The following is an 18,013-nucleotide window of genomic DNA, read 5'->3' as shown; positions in this document are numbered from 1 at the left end:
CCCAGATCCCACCTATTACAATAATCAGTGGTATAAATGGGAGAACAGCCTCTGAAGAGCCTCACCAGGGGTCTACAGAGCTTTATGCTTTAGATCATACACATATGTTACAAATGAACTGCACCCACAATGCTGGAACCCCAGAGTTCACCCAGTTCCAGGTAAGGACCTCACCGGGGGATGCGGGGCCTTTCTCCAGGCCTCAGGGGGGTGGTTGAAGGGACCCTGGCAGGTCTTGCACTATCGGCCTGGGCCAAAAAGGGTGGCCAGGCTCCAGGCCTGCTCTCTGAGGCACCAACCTGCTTACATCGTTGCAGAACCAGGATAGAATCTGCAAGCAGAGAAGTGCCTGAGAGCCTGAGGTTGAGCCATCTGTTCTGAGACCCTTCCGAGGGGACAAGAGGTGGGTGGGAGAGGGGTGGCTCCACACCTCTCCTTTCTGAGCCCATTTCTTTCTTTCTCCACTGCTCGTGCTGCCTCCCCTCCCTTGCTCACTCACTGCCTCTCTCCGCCTCCTCCTCTGCTTTCATTGAAATCCTTCCCTTGCTGAGTGCTGGGTAGAGCGGCCTGACCCCCAGGTCAGCTCCTGGGGGACTCCTGGGAGGGCAGGGGGAGGAGGAAGCCCAGGAAGGCCCTGGCTTCCCTAATACTCTGCAGGCCCCGAGGTGTCCCCCAAGCTCCTGGAGCCCATTCCTGAATGGAGACACAGGATGGGACTGCCCTGTGTGAGCTTTCTTCTCCTCCTCCCTGGACCGATTCCAACTAACCGGGCCAATAGGTGTAAACTCCCAACCCTCCCCTGCCTTAGAGCACCTCCAGAAAATCTCACATTTTAATTCCCAGTGAGTCACGAACCACCCTCCCCACACACACACTCATGCCTCTTAGGACTCCCTTAATAAGATATTTTTAAAATCCCACAGAGTTGGAAAATGTATCCCTCAGAGATGGAAGCGAAACCCTTTAATCCCACCAGCCCGCACGGGGATACCAGGGAGGCCAGGCTCCTTAAAAAAAAAAGTCGGGGTGGGGGGGGGTGAACGCTGCAAATTACGTCAAAGGCAAATTTACTGGCCTGTTTGTCTCCAGCATCAAATTTCTCCCACAGTCAGCCCTCCTCTCGGCCCCCTCGCATTTACAGCACCGCACCCCCCCCCCAATTCATTTTAACTCTGGGACTTTTAAAGTTAGACAAACAGGCCCCTTTGTCAGCAGCCCCAGGAGGCCGCAGGATTCTGAGAGGCAGCAGGCTCCGTGTCTCGCTTAGTTCCTGGATTTTCCAAAAGTTCTGGACGGTTACATGCAACTCTTAACTCCGGGAAAAGCCTATGCCTGGGGGGAGAGTTGGGGAGGCATGGGAAGGGGAGAGAAGGTGGCCGGGCACGGTGCCAGGGTCTCTGCGGCAGCCTAACCCAGCCGGAAGAGCCTGGCACAGCTCCACACTCACTCAGGCCAGCTCTCCTGCGTGGCCCACAGTGGCACGGCGGCCTCCTCGCCTGGAACCACGTTCAGAGAGTTTCTCCACAAATACCCAACTTCAGCCTTCCTGGTTATTTTAGACTTGTTTTGAATAAAAGGAGTCGCTTCAAAAAGAAATGTTGCTACAACACACAACCAGAGGCCCTTTCTCCAGCTGTGTCTGTAACTCGCATGCGTTCAGTCTAATAACTTTTAATGTCTGGCCCTAAAATGTCTTTATAAAAAATAGCTTTACAGCATAATAGTCCAGGTGTCTTTCTGCTTGTTACCGGAGATTAAAAAAATGTGTGGGTTAGCTTTCAGAGACATCCACCTCCAGAAAAACCGGGAAGAAAAAGGCGTGCATTCCATTATGCCGGCGCGGGTCCTGGAAGTGGTGGCAGCCCGGCAGGGCCGGGCACTGTTCTCGGGGGGCACTTGCCTGCCTGTCTTTTACATCAGTTGTTACAAGCAGCTCTGGAGCATGAAGATTTAATTCTGCCCGAAGTTTCGGGTTTCAAACGGTAGAGATGTTTCACTTCTGCTTTGAAAAGGGCTGTTTTTATAACTATGTACTGAGAACTAAAACAGAATAAATAACATCGCACCTAACACCGGTCCCGCAGTCAGTATTAAGTCTAATTTTTAAAAGGGCTCTGCTAGCTAGAGCTGATTTTGGCCTTGACCTTGACTTCGTAATCAACTTGAGATGCTTTTGATTATTTTTGGCATGGAGACACTCCAGGATATTTTAAAACTTTCCGTGTGGATTTACAAGCTACCTCCATTTCGGATTGATGTTCTCATCGAGCCTGCACCATCTTGTCCTTAGGCAGAAAGAGACTTCCCCCACCCCCAGCATAAAAAGACTCTAGCGAAGAGCCGAGTCGGATCACCTTTTGCCGCGAGGTCCGGGCCCGCGGTCTGGGTGCGGCTAGGCCGGAACACCCCTCCCCCACTCCCACCCCTTCCCGCCAGCTTCACGAACTGGGGCTTCACCGCTCGCCCCAGAGGCTCTGCGCTCCGGGGAGGCCGGAACCTCGCCTCCCCGCCTCCCCCTCCCGCCCGCCGGCCCCCGCCCTCCCCCCGCGGCCAGCGCCGCGCCGGGTGCGCTGGAGAAGCTCAATACGTGTCAATTGAATTGAACTGCTGCGGGCGCAGGCTGTACGCCGCCGCCGAGCACCGATCAGCACGACGTTACCGAGTGGAAATTTATGGGGCGAACGGTGTAAGCCAAAAGTTGCTCCCTGCCAAGGAAAATAAAACGCGGGAGATAATCTCTCGAGGCCGGGGTGAGGGGCCAGGACGGAGCCTCCAACCAGCTGAGGTGCAGACTATGAAATGCCTGTGACCGGGGAGAAATCCTGGCGGATCTCCGCTCCCCTGCCGCCCCCACCCCCGCTTCCTTGTGCCCCACTGACTGCCTTCCCCAACCCCCGCCCCACGTCTCTCCAAACAATTCCCACACAATTGAGACGTCCGGGGAACTCGGGTGCGGAGTTCGGGCAGAACGGCCACCGGGGCCCGGCGCGGTGTTTCCAGGTAGCTCTGGACGCCGAATCGGGCAAGGGCTCCTCCAGAAGGAGGGGGCGACTGTGGGCGAGGGTGGGCGCCGACGCGCACCCGCCAGGCTCTGCTGGGTCTCGGAGGGGACGCGCGAGCGGGAGAGCGCAGCGCTGGTGACGAGAGGAGGCAGCGGCGGCAGCCGCTGGGGTTTGACAGCTTTGGCTGCGCTGAGTGCGAGGCGCTTTATGGTAATTGCGGTCCTCCACTGGCCTTCTGGGTAGCGAGGGGAGTCTCGGCGCGCGGCTGGGAGAGCCGCCCCCGCCGCCCCCCATCCCCTCTGCTCGGGATCAGCGGGCCGCCCTCGCCGCCGCCGCCCGAGCCGGTCTCTGGCTCGTCCAGGACGCGCGCCCGGGCCGGGTGTGCGCAGCCAACTCGGTCCGAGCGGGGGAGGGGAGGGCGAGGGGCGAGGGGGAGAGCCACCCAAGTGGTCCGGGGCTCCGGACCCAGAGAGGCGAGACGCGCCTGGCCGGGAATCGATGACGGCTGGGGAAACTCGGGCAGACCTTTCCCGGGGAATCACCCCTCCGCAACCCCACCGCCGAGGCGCCGCAGCGGAGGGTGAGCGGAGGCTGGGGGAGCTCAAACTTGCGAGAGCTGGAGGCGGCGGCGGCGGCGGCGGGCGGGCGGCTGTCGCCCGAGCGCTGCGCCTGCGGGGGGAGGGGAGGCGGCTGCTGGGAGGGAGGGAGGGAGGGAGGGCGGGCGGGCGGGCGGAGGGAGGGGGAGGAGGAAGAGGAGGGAACCGGGGAGGGGGACGCGTTGGGATCGCGGCGTGCGGCGGCAGACGGAGCCCGGGCTCCCAGCGGCAAGGTGAGGCAGAGCTACGCTCCTCGCTGAACGCGGGCCGAGCTCGGCGGCTGCGGGGGAGACGCGCCGGAGCCCAGACCGCGACCGAGAGCGGGAGCGAGGCGGGCGGCGGCGGCGGCGGCGGCGGAGGGGGAGCCCGCGAGCCGCCGGGCGGGGAGCCCAAGCCGCGCTGTCGCCGCGCAGGGACGACTTGGCCAACACACTCTCTCTCACACACGCACACACACACACACACACACACTCACACACTCACATACACCCAACCCGAGCGGGCGCTCGCGGCGATCCGTCAACATGGCGCTGGGGCTCCTGCCGGAGCGCGGGCGGCAGCAGCGGCGGCGCGGGAGCTGCTGAGCCCGGTCGAACCCGGCCCAGCCCCGGGAGCCCGGAGGATCGCGCGGGGCCGTCGCCACCTGCCCGGAGGCTTTGAGCCCGCCCCGCCCCGCCCCGCCCCCACCCGGCCCAGAGCCCACCCCTCGGCGGGGCCGACCCCGAGGGCAGCCGGCTGGCAGCAGACGGCGAGGGAGACGAGCGAGCGCGGCGCCGCGAGCGGGCTGCGGGCAGCCGGGGACGGCAAACTTTGCTGCTCGCCGCGCTTCCCCGGCTCGGCTCCTTCTCCGCTCGCTAACGTCGCCTCCCGACTTTCCTCCGACCCCGCACACCTCTCCCCACCCAGCCATCCGCCCCTTGCTCCTCCTCGCCGCCTCGACTCTGCTCGGGGGTAAAACTTCAAAGCGCCGGATCGCAGGCTCCCTGCTCACTCCCCGGCCGGGGATTTCAGGTCAGTGCTCCGAACACCTTTCCCCGGGGAGGCCGCGCGGGCGGGCGGGCGGGCGCGCCGCGGGCTGCAGTCGGCCCCCTCCCTCGGGGCCCCCGCCCGCTGCTGGTTGCTCCTCCGACACTCTCGCGTACCCCGTGGAGCTCGAAGCTTTCGCCTCGCGCTTCCCTTTGGCTGCTTGGCTCGCTTTCGTTTTTATCTCCTAGCTGTAAGTTATTAAAAATGCAGCCAGCCTAAGCGGCCCCGCGTGGGCACCGGGGAGGGAGGGGCGCGGCGAGGGGACCTGCCGCTTCCCCGGGGGCTGGGAGGAGACCAGGGAGTTCGCGGAGTGGAAGTTTGCAGCCTGTGTGTGCCTGTGTGCGCGGGAGCGCGGTCGCCGGCGAGCGCCGCGAGTCGGGCGCGGGAGGGGGGGGGCAGCTGGGCTGGAAGCTGGGAAGCTCGGCTCGGCGTTAGCTCGCGAGCAGGAAGGGGAGGGCGGCGGGTTCCCGTCTGCTTTCTTTTTCGACTCGGGAAAGAACTGTAAAAACCCCCAGCCACCGCCGCCTCGTCTCGCCTCTCCAGGGGCCGGTCGTTCCTCCTAGTGGAACGACGGCGTGTGCGTGCGCGAGGGTGTGTGGCGGGCGCCCCGGGCCGAGCCGAGCTCGACCTGCCGCCGCCGCCGCGCAACTCGAGAGGGGAGTCCCGGGTTTTTTCTTGGCTTGCCCCAAAGCGCGAATCACGTGGATTAAAAAAAAAAAGGAAAGAAAAGAAACTACTAGGAAATCGAGCCGAGCTGAGCCGAGCGAGGGGGTTCCGACTCGGCCCGTCCGCCCGCCAGGTCAGACGCTTTGTTTTTTAAATGTTCTTCTGAAATTATAATCCGCGACTCCCTCCCACCCCCACGCCCTCTCCGACGTTGCGGGGTAGGTTTTAAGTTGTGAGCCCCCGGGGGCGGGGGGTAGATTGGGCGGGGGCGGCGGCGGGAAGGGTGGGCTCGGGCGGGGGTGGGGGGGCGAGACCTGGGTCCTCCACCCGGCAGCGGGGAGTCTAGTGGGGAAGCTGGTTGGGCGTGTGCGTGTTTGCGGCCGGAGGAAGTTGGTCCCACTCGGAGGGCGTGCGGCGCAGAGGCTGAGGGCGAAGAGGAACTTGCGCACCCGGGGCGCGATCCTCGCCGAGGCGGGGAGGGCGAGGCGCCGCCACCGCGCCGCGGGGCTCGCGCTCGGAGCGGGCGGGCCGCTGCGCCGCAGAGCCTCCGCCAACTCGGGGGCTCAGGGCGGCGGCGACGTGCGCCTGCTGTTTACCAAGCAAGCCCTGGGGCGCCGTGTGCGGAGCAGGGCGGCTCAAGGCACGCGTGGTCCCGGCGGGCTTCCCGCCGCTCGCACTTTCCAGTGGGCACTTCCCCGGGTCCCTGTGACGGCGGGTTCTGGCCGCGTGTAGGCCGAGGCCGGGCGAGGCTTAATTTGCCGTTAATGAATCTTTTCCAGAAAGTCGCGATCTCCAGCTAGAGGCTGTGAGTGCCTGCGCGCGAGGGCGCGCGCCGCCGGCGTCTGAAGGGTGGGGGTTGGGGGAATTGAAGAGCGAAGGAAGGGGGGAGGGTTATGTGTATTTAAAAACAAACCTTAAAAAGAAACCAGCGCGCTTCAAATAGGTATTCACACAGACTCCCTGTGTCTAGACCAGACAGCTCAGGGTTTTAGCTGTTTTTTTTTTTTCCTTTTCTCTTTTTTCTTATCTTTTTTTTTTTTTTTTTTTTAAGAGAAGGCTAGGGGAGGGGAGTAGTGGTATTTGGGGGTAAGGGTAGCTTCTTGTCGAAAAATCCTTAAAAACGGCCTGGAAGTGAAAACAGGGAGGAAATGGCCCACCCCAGAAGGTAGTGGGTGGCGAACGCAGACAGAGTTGGGTATTTCTAGCCATCTGACACTTCCTGTGGCACTGGAAACGGACACCGCGGGTCGAAATCAATCCTTACGAGGTGTTGGATTCGGTTTTGCCAAAGGAATTGCTTGTGTGTAAGGCATTTTAATTGTCGGCTTCGGAGACTTCTGTACGTGGGCACTTGGAGAATACGTTCGCTTCTCGACCCTTCCCACTCCACCCCCGACCTGTTATCTGGTCTGGGCTTTGCAGTGTCGGTTCGCGTGTTTATTTGGGGCACGATTTCACCGCGTGGAGGAACGGGAGGGGAGGATGGCGGTGATTAATATGCCGTCCAGGTTTAATGCGAGGCTGGCCTTCAGCGTGCGGGTATCCGCCGCCCCTCGCCGGGATTGCCTGGGGTAGTTAGGGGAGCGCGCGGGTTCGGGCGCCAGGCGCTCGGCAGGCAGGTCGGGGCTGGGGCTCGCACGGCCCCAGCGCTGTCCTTTGAGGCGCTGTCACCAGTAGGTGACTGAGAGTTAATTAGGAAGTGTTCTCCGGATCAATGGGCCGCACAGCTCATTAGCGATTCTCCCTAGCCCTTTGCAGGGCCGGCCGGGCCTCTGCCTCCCACACAGGCCGGAGCCCCGCGGCCCGGGCTTCGGAGAGCGCGGCTGGGAAGTGGGGAGGGACCGGCAGCAAGGGGTGGGGAGAGGCGAGTGTAACTTCGCCGGGCTGCGCGTTGCGTGCGGCGCCGCGAGGCCCGCGCAGCCCGCTCTTTCTTCCTGGTCTCGGTCGCCTCGACTGTGTCTTTAACTCGCTCCTGCTCGCGTCGCTGCCTGGCTGCTCCTCCCCGCCTCCCTCGCCTATCTCTTGTTCTCTAAGCACGACGCCTGTGCTCCCCGCCCAGTTTGGGATTAGACAAGATAAAAATAGGACTGCCCAGCGCGCAGAGCTGTGACTGCCCCGGCAGCCGGGCTGGCGGGAGCGCCGGGGGCCGAGGCCAGGGCCGGCGAGAACCCGCGGTGCGCTCGGGGCGGCCCGCGCCCGTCGGCTCCCACCCCCACCCCGCAGGCGCGGTCACGCTCCCCGGGTTCTGTCCGCCGGGAACCGTGCGAGCAGGGGGACCTGTGCAGGGTCTCCGTGCTCTCGCGGGTGTTGTTGGTGTGCCTGTGATAGATCGGTCTAGACAGGCATGCAGGCTCCCTCCCGGCTGAAGGACGGGAAAGGGGGGGGCGGGCCGCGGAGGCGGCGGCAGACTCCCGTGAGCAGCGAGTGAGCGAGCAAGCCTGCGGGCCCTGTGAGCGGGGTGGAGGGAAGGCAGTGAGGATTTCTCTTAACCCTTTAAAGGCAATGGGGGAGTGTGATGGGGGAGGGGACAAAGATCCTAGTAGAAATTCCTGAAGGCAGACTAGCCCCCCCCCCCCCGGAGGGGGAGGCGGGGCAGGAGTTTAGGCCTAAGGTTTTCCTTTCTCTTCTGTGCTTGCACGCTCACATCCTGGTGCATTGGACTCGATTCTTCGACAAACCAAATGCAGCTGCTAGGTGATCTACTTTGACCTAGGACTTTTCAACGGGGAGGGAGGCGTGAACACCCAGTGTGCACCCTCACTTAAGGAACTGAGTTTGGGAGATTAAGATCTAGACCTCCCAGAGAGAATTCATGTGGACGGTCTAGTAATGGGAAGGTCGGCTCAGAGGCTCAGAGCCGTAGTGGGGTGGGGCCTCTGACCAAGACTGCTGCAGATGGAAGACTTGAGGCTGAAATGTCAGGCCAGGGTATACAGGTATGCGTGGGAGACAGCAAAGAGGTCTTTGAGTTGTCTGTATAAATAGATGCACTTTAACCATGAACTTGTGGGGAGTTACAATCAGATATGTGCAAGGGGACAGCTGCTAAATAGGAGTTGGCTAGGGATGTGTGCAAGATTGATCATTCGCATTCACGTATGTGAGGTCGACATTGAATCTCCAAATTTAACATAACTTCACAGGTGGTGGTCTAGTTCTTTCTAGAGGTTGAAATTGGTGGGTGGGTTCCCCTATATATAAATAAATCATTAGTTAATACACCTCTGTCTCCTTCCCCATCCTTTTCCTTTTAGGGTTTGTGGTCCAGGGGATCCTCTGGTTATATTTAAACTGCAAACCCATATTGGTCTAGCCTGGGAATGGGCCACACATTACTGGCAACGCAAGAATGTAAGTAGTGGGGAGGTGTAGGAGCTAGACCGGAATGCTCAGATTAAGATGTGCGCCTGCATGACATGTGCTGAGACAAATCAAGACACTTGGGCTCTGATGCCCACATGGAACAAGAGATACATAAGAGATAAAGAACTGGCCGAGAGGAATGTAAACACGGATATGCAAATACAGAGACCTATAGTGATATTCTAAGAGAAAATCCCAGACTTTGTTGAGCTGGAAACTGGGGCAGAATTTCTGTAAATGCCTACCAGAGACAAAAGCCCATTTAAAGGTGTGAAGAGGGTCACTTGGAAACACAAAAAGCATTCATATGTATACATCCATGCTTAGATACACGAGCTGAATGACAAAAACTCCTCCACGCCAGACGTAGACTCTCCGCCTTCCTGCCGAGTGAGAGCCACATGGGCACATGTGGCTGTGGGCCATACCAACACGTTCGTGCACGCACTCACAGGGAACTCCTGTGTGGTAGGCTGGAAGGAAACTGAGGGCAAAGCGGCCTAGCTAAGGGCGGATGGCCCTCACTAATATTACTTCTGGTTATAGTTTTCTTTCCTTCTGGGGCAGGGGAAGAGGGTACGTGTGGGAGCAGGTAAGAGGATCTCTAAGAGATGTTGAATTCTTGACCTTGAGTGGATGGATGGTGGAGGAAAAGGAGTAGCTTTTGGCTTTGGATCAGGAGGAATGGGAATGGATGGTGGCACTGCTCTGGAGTCCTGTTTGGCTAATGTGGCTGTCAGCCTGGTGGATTGATAAAGATAGAACCGAAAGAAGTGCGAAGTTCGCCCCCCGGGAGGAATAAAGAGGAGGTACGCTTTCATTTTGGTATGCTTTAATTTTTTTTTTTTTTCCTGGAGGAGACCTTGCGGGAACGGCCTGTGTAGGGTGGATTAGTAGGCGCCTGTGTGACCCCAGACGCTCACGTAAACTAGGCTAGGGTTTGGTTTGCCCGCGGCGTCGATTTGCCGCGGTTCCTCTTTGTCTGAGCCCAGCCGGGAATTCCAGCTTTTATTGGGAAGACCGCACTCGGGTGGAGCCCGCGCCGGGTCGGGCGGGGCAGGGCTGGGCCGCGCGGGCTGGGCGGGAGGCCTGCAGGCCGCAGTGCCGCCCGAACTCCAGGACGGTCCTCGGGAGCGCACGGCAGCCCTGACAATGCCACCTTGGTGGTTTCCTCGAGGGCGCGGGGCCCGGCCGGGCTGGCCAGGCGCGGCGCGGCGCGGCGGGGCGGGGCGGAGGACCTCGAGGGTCCGCTTCGGCCGACGAGTCCTCCCCCTCCCCCCGCGGTCCCCACCCCTCCCCCCGCCAGCCCGAGGCCGAAGCGAACTCAGAAGGCCCTTTGTTAGGCCCCAGGGTCACACCCGTGCCCTGGGGGCCGCGGAGGGGCGGGGAGCCGTGCTCTCGGCGAGAAAGGACCTTCTCCTTGCTTGGAGGCTTCGGCGGTCGGCTCACACGGTTCGGGGAGGGGAGGCCGGGGCCGGCCAAGGCCCGCCCCAGCTGCTCTGCCCGAGTGCTTGGCCCGCAGGATTCCGTCTGTTTGCAAAGCAGGCTGCGCTGCTGGGGCCTAGGTGGCGGCGGCGGGGTTGAGAAGCTGCAGGGGCCGGAGTGGACGGCCTCCCCGCGCGCCCCGGGTGGTAGCCAAGCCGCCTTGGTGCTGAGTTCTTGGCAGGAGACTCCTCCTCCCGCTCCCCCCTCCCACCAGCCCGGCTCGACGGCTTTTTTGCTGGTTGCCCCTAACGTATCCCTCTGGAAGGGATATCTGACTTTGTGTTGCATGGGAATTAATGAACGATGCTTTTCCGGGATGTTTCTGTAGAAGGCCCCCTTTCCCAGCACAACTCATCTGTGCCTGTCCCCAGTCTAGGGTCTTGGAAATGGGGGGGTCCCTCGCATGGTTATTTTTTAGAGTCACGTCTCCCTGAGCCAGCCATCCCCCCTCAGCACCCACGGGCTCAGCTCCCTGTGATTAGACTAGCGGGGAAGTCCGCTAGAAGATCCTGACAGCATAAAATATAATTTGTGATCTAAAAGACAGTTTCCAGTATAATCTCATTATGCACCACAGACTCCCGGTGTTATTTTGTGGAAGGCGGACAATGATCAATTTACATTGACCCGGGGCTGGGCGAGCTTTTAGATGGTAATTGCCATATTGATTTGCATGCAAAAAGGAGACCTGCTAAAATTAAAGACCGGAAGCTAAATTAAACTAAATTTATTGTCTAGGTGCAAACCAGAGGAACTACTGGGGGAGGGGGTGAGTCAGGTCGGGGTGCCAGGGGCAGAGCAGGTGAAAGTCCCAGAGAGCTTACCGAGGTCACAGATTTGGGAGCGATCTTTGCCCTTGTGATTTCATAATGTGAGGAGGGGGACTTGTTTAGGGTATGGGGACCCAGCGGGTGAAAGTTATAAACAGGTACTATTGCATTGAAGGCACTGGAGTCTTTTAATGCTAATAGTAACTGAGGAGGGGAGGAGAGGTTTATAGGGTTATAGGGGTCTTCCTGCACCATTTCCGGCAAGCCCCTGTTTCTATTGTTCTACCCGAGCTCTCGCAGCCTTGCCAGGGACACCCAAAAGTCTTGCAACTAAAGAGTTTCAAAAAGGAAAAAAGGGGGGGGGGCGCAGCCCCGCCTGCTCCATTCCCCCTCCCCCCGGTGTAAGTTCTTTCGGAGCGCGCGAGTGTGGGGCGCACTGCACGCGCGCCGCGGGCAGGCCGGGACCGTTGGAGGCTGCGGGAGTTCCTTCCCGGACGCGGCAGCCCCACGCTCGGCCGGACGCCGATCGCTTTGGGAAGCCGCCCGCTCCGAGTGGCTCCAGGTGGCTCAAGGTGTGTGTGGGGAGGGGGGGAGGGGGGGAGGGTGTCTGCCGGGGCCTCTGTCTCGCGGTACCGGGGCGGGGGTCGCCTCCCCGGAGGTTTGGAAGGGCCTGCACCGAGCTAGGGGTGGGGGGAGGGCGGAGGCTGGAAGCCCTGCCCGATCGCCAACGCCGGAAAGTTTAAGAGAGCGAGCGAGCGAGCGAGCGAGCGCCACTGGCGGGGAGCCAGGGGCGGGCGGCCGGGCGGCGGGGGCGTGTTCGGCTGGCTAGCGGGGTGAGGACCCGGCGCCGCCATCGCCTCGATCCCTCCCGCGCCCGAGGCCCCTGCCCGCCCAGTCGCTCCTGGAGCCATTTCGTGCGTCCGGAGCCTCGGCCTCTTGGAGGAGCCACCGGTCCGGGGCCGGAAAGCCCGCCGGGGCAGCTGACTGTCCGGTCCCCCTGCCGAGCGGGAGATGGCCCTGTGGAGCCTGGGTCGTCCGGTGTGCCGAGTTCCCGGAGCATCCGAAAGCCTGGGGCCGATCTGGAAACTGGGGTTGGGGCCGACTGGCGATATTAGGCCCCGACACCCCCCCCCATACACACACACACCCCTTCCTTCTGGAATGAGAAGTTGGGGATATGGGAGATAACTCAGTCCTTGGCTTATCGCGGGCGTTGGCCTTTTATGGGGACCCCCAGTCCAGGAGGGCCTGACGTCTTACAAGCCACTTACCTCTTAGTTTCTACCCGCACCCTACTTTGGTCCCTGGAGGTTTTTCCTTAAAACCCTAGGAAAGGTAGGTGGAGGCACTCTTTCCAAAAGGGCTTTTGCTCTATCTAGATAATTTGATTTATTGCTTTCTGTGGCAAAACTAGGGTGGCAGGCCCAGACCTAGCACCGGGAGTCAGCACTTTCTGTGGAGACCCGACAGTAGCGACCCACCTACCCCTGCCTATTCTACGTTTCTGGAGGAGGGGAAAGTGAGGCTTTGTTGGAGCCCTGACCTCACACTGGGGTATTCCTGTGTAGGAAGTCACAGGAAATTGGGAAAGACTTCAAGTGAACCAAGAGATTACTGGATGTAGGAGAAATTGGGCTTCGGTTTCCTTGTGAACTAAGGTACATAGGTGTCAAACGCTCTTATCCTGCCCTCGAGTACTAGAGCTAAGGGAAGCTTTCTGAAATTCTTGAGGATTTTTCAGATGGCACGATTTGACCAATAATTGGCTCCTCTCCGGAACTCCAGGACTGAGTTTGACCGTGGCTCATTTTTACTAGCTGTGTGACCTTGGGGGCAAGTTATTTATGGCCTCTGAGCCTTGGTAAGTTTCTTCATTTGTAAGACTGGTAATAATTATCCACCTTTAGGATCAAAGGAGACTACTTGGCACATAGTAGGCCCCGAGAATTAGGGACTGCGTTGAATGACTGGTCATGTTCCTATAGGTTGCTCCATCATTCCCGGCTGCCCCCTAGAGCCCCTGAGACCTGTCTAGGCTAGTGTCAGGGACTGTCGCAAGTTAAATTCGCCTCCGTTGATATCCTTCTGGTCTGCCTTCATGGGTTCCTCTTTTCTTTTGTTGCAGTTCTTTGCATTCTGCGCTTTAAAGGGTTCCATATGAAAGGGCTTGGATGCGCCCCCCCCCCCAAAGCGGGATCATTATATGGTTAGGAATTGATTCCAGAACCGGGTATCTTGGTGCTTTTTGGCAAGCCTTCTCGTCCTCCTTTCTTGGGGGAGAGAAGAGCCAGGGGCTGGAGGGGAGAGACCTGGTTGGAAGAGGTGAGGGGCTGGCCTGCTGCAGAGGCCAGAGGTGCTGTGGTTTGTTTGATAGGGATTAAGTCCGGATGTTACGAGGTCTCAGTGTGGTTTTCAATAAAGTCTGCCAGGGATCGCTTCTTTTTTTATATCGATATGTATTTTAAAAAATTACCAGCATGAGAAGAAAACCAGACCTGTATGGATCCAGGCCGGTAGTAAGCTACTGTGATCAGGTTTCCTACTCGACTCCCAGAGGGGAAGTCAGCGTTTGATTGAAGCTACACTTGGTTCTTGACTCTCAGGGGATGCCTGCTCTGAAACAGGAGCCCTCCCCTTCTCTCCTCCTCTCCCCCCTCCTCCTCCCTCTTTTTCCCTTCTTCCCCTAAAAGCCTTTGTGCTGAAAGAGCTTCAGTAGGCACGAATCCTTGGTCCCTCTCTAAAGAATGCCTTCCAGCCTTTGCTGACATTGTTTTGTGAACAGTGGGTTTTACCAGGCCAGCAGTTTTCCCCGCATCTTAGCTCACTACTATTTTAGAGGTAGAGTGTGGCCAGGATGCGCCTCACTGCCATGATTTCCACACTGCGGAGCCGGGGCCTTGCCTGTAATCTGAAGACACCTTAACCTTTGCCCTGGATGCCCCCAGAGGGGGTGAAGGTGGGGAGAGCAAGGACAGGGGGTCGTTGTTGAGGGTCTGTTTGTTTTCTCCCGAAACAGAGGCAGAAGGTGGAGAGGGGGCGAGTCAGAGCCAGGACGGTCCAGCTTTGGGTCTGATTTAAAACTTGGTCTAATTGGAGAAGCTCTTAGGCACTCAACAGTTCTGTACAAATGCAAACTTGAAATAGCTCTAGGCCTACGTCATTTAGGACAGAATAAATGAAGTACAGAAATGTCCAAACTATGCAAATCCTGGAGTTGTCTGCCCTCCCATAAACACATGACAAGTGCCAAGGCATTTCCAGTCAAAACAGCCGTGGAAACCAGCAGCCTCCATCCTTTGTATTTATTATTTTATTAACAGCATTTTACACAGCAGTTAACAAGCACAACCCTGCCTGCTTTGCGCCGAGGCTCTCGGCAGACCAGGGGGAAAGACTGGATGGATGGCAGTGGGGAGGAGTGGTCTCTACCAGAGACGGCCCGCTGGAGGAATCTCTGCAGATGGGTAAGGAAAAAGTAGCATTTGGGGCTTCTTTCCACTGGCCAGAAAGAGGAGACAGCGAAAGTGAGGATTTGGAGGAAGAGATCCCCTCTCCCTTCCCAAGAGGAAAGTTGCACAGATGTGGTTATGTCTGGTCTCAGCCGGGATTCCAGAAGGTGACATGGTGTCATTTCAGGATCCTCTCTGCCCATCAGTTCTTGCCAAGTTTCAAAGAATAAGTATTTGTCTGCTATCATGAGTCTATATCCTGGTGGAAAGTTTATAACGAAAAGTAATGCCTTTCTTAAGTCATAAAATGAGCCTTGTATGATTATTTAATTAAAATCTATTTAAGGACCGATTAGGCGTGTAATTTGCACTAATAATGACGATTATGGAAATGTTCGACTTAACCAAAAATCATAAAGGAGACATTTTGATCAGTGGGGCGGCCAGTAAGTATTCAGGGAGTTGGACAATTTTCGAGGCACCAGAGGCACTGGGCCGCGGGCTTCGCAAAGGGCAGAGCCTTCTGGCCCCCTGTGACCCAGCACAGGGAGCGGCAGGCCTCCCTGTCCCCGACCCCAGGCCTGGCCCAGCCCACGCCTTGCTGAGCGTTGAAAGCGACCCTGGGAGTCTGAACAACCTTTCTTCCTAGCTGAGGAAGTGGGGGAGGGGTGCTTCCCCGAGCCACCAGGAGGGGCAAACTCTGGGAGAAGGCTGATAAACCACACAGAAATCCCTGCGACATGGCTGTGCTCTTTTCGCTTTTACAATCAGCGGCAACAAACTGCACGCTGCCTTGGCTAGCCTTGGCTGGAGCCTGGAGGGGTGGGGGAAGAAGGGGGGGTCCCCTTGTTCCGGAGAAACCTGCCAGCTGCTGGGCTTGGTGCGAAGGCAGCGGAGGCAGACACAATGCTGCTGTTGTTGGTTTGATCTCGAACTGTGGATTGTTAGTCTGGCTTTAACTATGTGGTAAGGGGGGAATGTGAAGGCTGTTTACAGCGAGTGCAAATAATGTGACAGCTGTTGGTGCACGAGCAGCGCTGCGCTTACACAAAGCGTGCACTATGCAGGCCCGCGGAGAGCTGCAGAGGTGGCCGCCGCTTTCTGGCCACAGCGTCCTGAGATGAGAGAAAAAGTCGGCAGCGCCGCGCACCGCCCCACGCACCCCTCCTCCCCCAACACACACCTTTCTGGCTCCTGGAATCAGGACGGAGGTGCAGGATGGGTGCGTTGTGTGTTGTGCTTTAGGGGGCTTGTTCTGCAGAGGTGGTGGGAGAAGGCCCACAGGGTCCCAAGTGTCACTGCTCAGAGAGGGGTCTGGCCAGGACCTGGGCCCTCTGGTGCTCATAGGCATGGTTTTAAGATTTGGGGAAATAACTTGCAGCTCTAAGCAAGCTTGTTGGAAACAATGTGTTATTAACCAAAGGCTTTCTGGAAGTTGCAGAGTCTCTGATGGCCCTCGGTCCCCCTCGGAAATGGCTCTGTTACTCAGACAAGTTAGAGTAGAGAGACTGGTGGGTACTGTGCACTCACCACCATTTCCCAGGCTGGAAACGCAAGTGTGTAGGTTCAAGACCCAAAGGGGGTTATATTGGAGTGGGGTAAAAGGGTGCAGTTTGGCTTTTGATTACCCACACCCCTTAACTTTTCCTCCTAAGCCTTCCTATTTCCATGAGCACATTCGACTTCAGCTGTAGGACGCAAAGGCGTGGTTCTGAGGTGTGCTTACAGCGCCACCCACTCTGTGACTTAATCAACTAGATGCCCACAGCCACAGGCCTTCTCTGAGTTCCTAGTCGCCAGCCAGACACTGGGGGGAGGCACCAGGGTGGGAAGGAGAGCAGTTGGTGGCAGTAGCCACCCCCTTGGCTGGTCCTGGAGATGCCCAGTTGACCTGAGCAGGTGGGTTCAGGGTGACCAGAGAGGTGGGCCCCGCCTCTGGGCTGTCCTGGGGCAAAATGGGTGTCAGAATCACTCCCCTCCCCTTCACCTCCCTTGGCCCCCCGGGGTTTGGAGGATCCTTTAGAGCTGATTTGATTCTGTATCTTGTCCTTCTCTGTGATTTTGGTCCCTTGGATGTACAGCCTTCAGGATCTCAGCAAATTGAGTTCATTGCCCCTGGCCCCCCCAGGCCTACCCTCTTTGAGTTTTAACGTGGACTTTTGTATCCACTTGGGTTCCCCAGTGGGGAGCTGGGAAGATGCTTCTGGAGTGATACATGAACTTCGGTGCCAGTTCTATAAATTGGTCTCTTTTTATGACGTGTGCCATTTTCTGTAGGAATGTTGCTTGCAAAACGAGTTTCGCCTTGGAGGAAAGGCGGAAAGATAAACAAGCCTGTAACGCCAAAACACTGGCAGTCTTTCCCTCCTTCCAGCTCTCTTAAAGCAGCCGGGCTGTATTTCCAGGATTAGACTCGTGCTTGTGAAGAGGGACTCTGGTTGGCTTTTTTTTTTTCCCCAAGCAAATGCAAATTAGAGAAAAATAATTTTCTTTCAACGATATGCAATGTATTAGTCACTTGTTATCGTGCTCCGAGGCAGGCCTCATTTGCGCGTCTGCCAGCTCGCTCACATCTGCTCGGCGCTGTTCGGGGCATTTTAACCTTGGCGGTGTCGTGTCTAGTCCCACGGATCAAGGAGGAGTAATTAAGCTCTGAGCAGCGACAAAAATTCCTGGGCCCCCATCTACACCATAGTTGTTCCACAGCTTTGTTTGGGGTGTTCCGAGTTCCAAGAGTGAGTAGCAGACATGGGGTTTCTTTTGTTCCTTGTCAAGAAAGTGGGAGCCCCTCTGCTCCTCTGACCCTCATTCCCCAGCCCTCCCAGAACTCCCAGGCAGTGCACAATCATTTAAGGAACCCCGGTGCAGATCACAGGAGCCCGTGTGCTATGCATCTTTTATGCATAAAAAGTTCCTTTGTGCTTCCTGTGTACTCACGATCGCTGTTGTTGATAGCCTTACCATGTAGCCTGTTCCTTTGGCGGGGGGCGGGGTGGGGGTGGCTCGTCAAGTGTGGTTTTATTCCTACAAAACCCTGGTGGAGATGGCAGTGCATTGACACCCCCTCTGGAGTTGTGATACGGCTCCTTTATTCTGGGTTTGCCCCCAGGTTGTATAGACTCCCAAGTGGCAACCCAGCCCTGTTGGGATTATCCCGAAGGGGGTGTGAGGCTGGGGGTGGGGGAGGGGAGAATAAGGGAGGAAGGATGATTCATTGCATTCAACCTAGGTTTCCTGTCCTGGGCTGCCTCCTGTTGAGGGACACCGGCTTCCAAATAGGCCCTCTCTTGCCCATGTGGTGGTGTGTGGCATAAACGTGAAAGAAAGTGAAAGGAACAAAACCCCAAGGCTGTGGCCTGCATCGGTGTCGGGGGAGAAGGGGAAGTGTCCCAATGTTGGTCCAACAGCTGACCCTGGGTGTGTGTGTGTGGGGGGGGGGGCGGTGGACCTCCAGTCTGCTCAGAAGGAGCCTAGGAGGAATGGCCAGGAGGAGGGTGTCTGCGACGCCCATTCCTCGGCTGGGTCCGGCAGAGGAGCCAGGGTTCTCCGTATGCCCACCCAAAGTTCCTTTTTGTCAGAGATTCAACGGCGGGGTTCAGTCAGGGGGAACCCCGGAGGAGCACGCGGGCCGCAGGGCCCGAGGGGTTAATTGGGGT

The 18,013-nt window shown here is 58.1% G+C and overlaps 1 protein-coding gene across 12 annotated transcripts in view; it reads left to right on the top strand.

The window, feature by feature from the left end:
* The window catches only part of BCOR (BCL6 corepressor), a 114,181-nt gene that overhangs the window by 66,082 nt on the left and 30,086 nt on the right, over positions 1-18,013 (top strand). For 7 of the 12 annotated variants that reach the window (XM_038587189.1, XM_038587185.1, XM_038587186.1 and 4 more), the window contains exon 1: positions 4,332-4,609. The exons of 2 other annotated variants lie outside the window; for them this stretch is intronic. The gene's annotated coding sequence lies outside the window, so the exon portion shown is untranslated. Of the gene's footprint in view, positions 1-3,757; positions 3,832-4,331; positions 4,610-5,143; positions 5,424-11,461; positions 11,481-18,013 lie in introns of those variants that run through there. 3 more of the 12 variants (XM_038587179.1, XM_038587180.1, XM_038587182.1) reach the window with 3 other exon arrangements.

Source organism: Canis lupus, chromosome X (genome assembly GCF_011100685.1).
Source record: "Canis lupus familiaris isolate Mischka breed German Shepherd chromosome X, alternate assembly UU_Cfam_GSD_1.0, whole genome shotgun sequence".
Lineage (NCBI taxonomy): Eukaryota > Metazoa > Chordata > Mammalia > Carnivora > Canidae > Canis > Canis lupus.
Note: the sequence above shows the minus strand (reverse complement) of the source record. Positions and strands in the feature narration are given on the sequence as shown.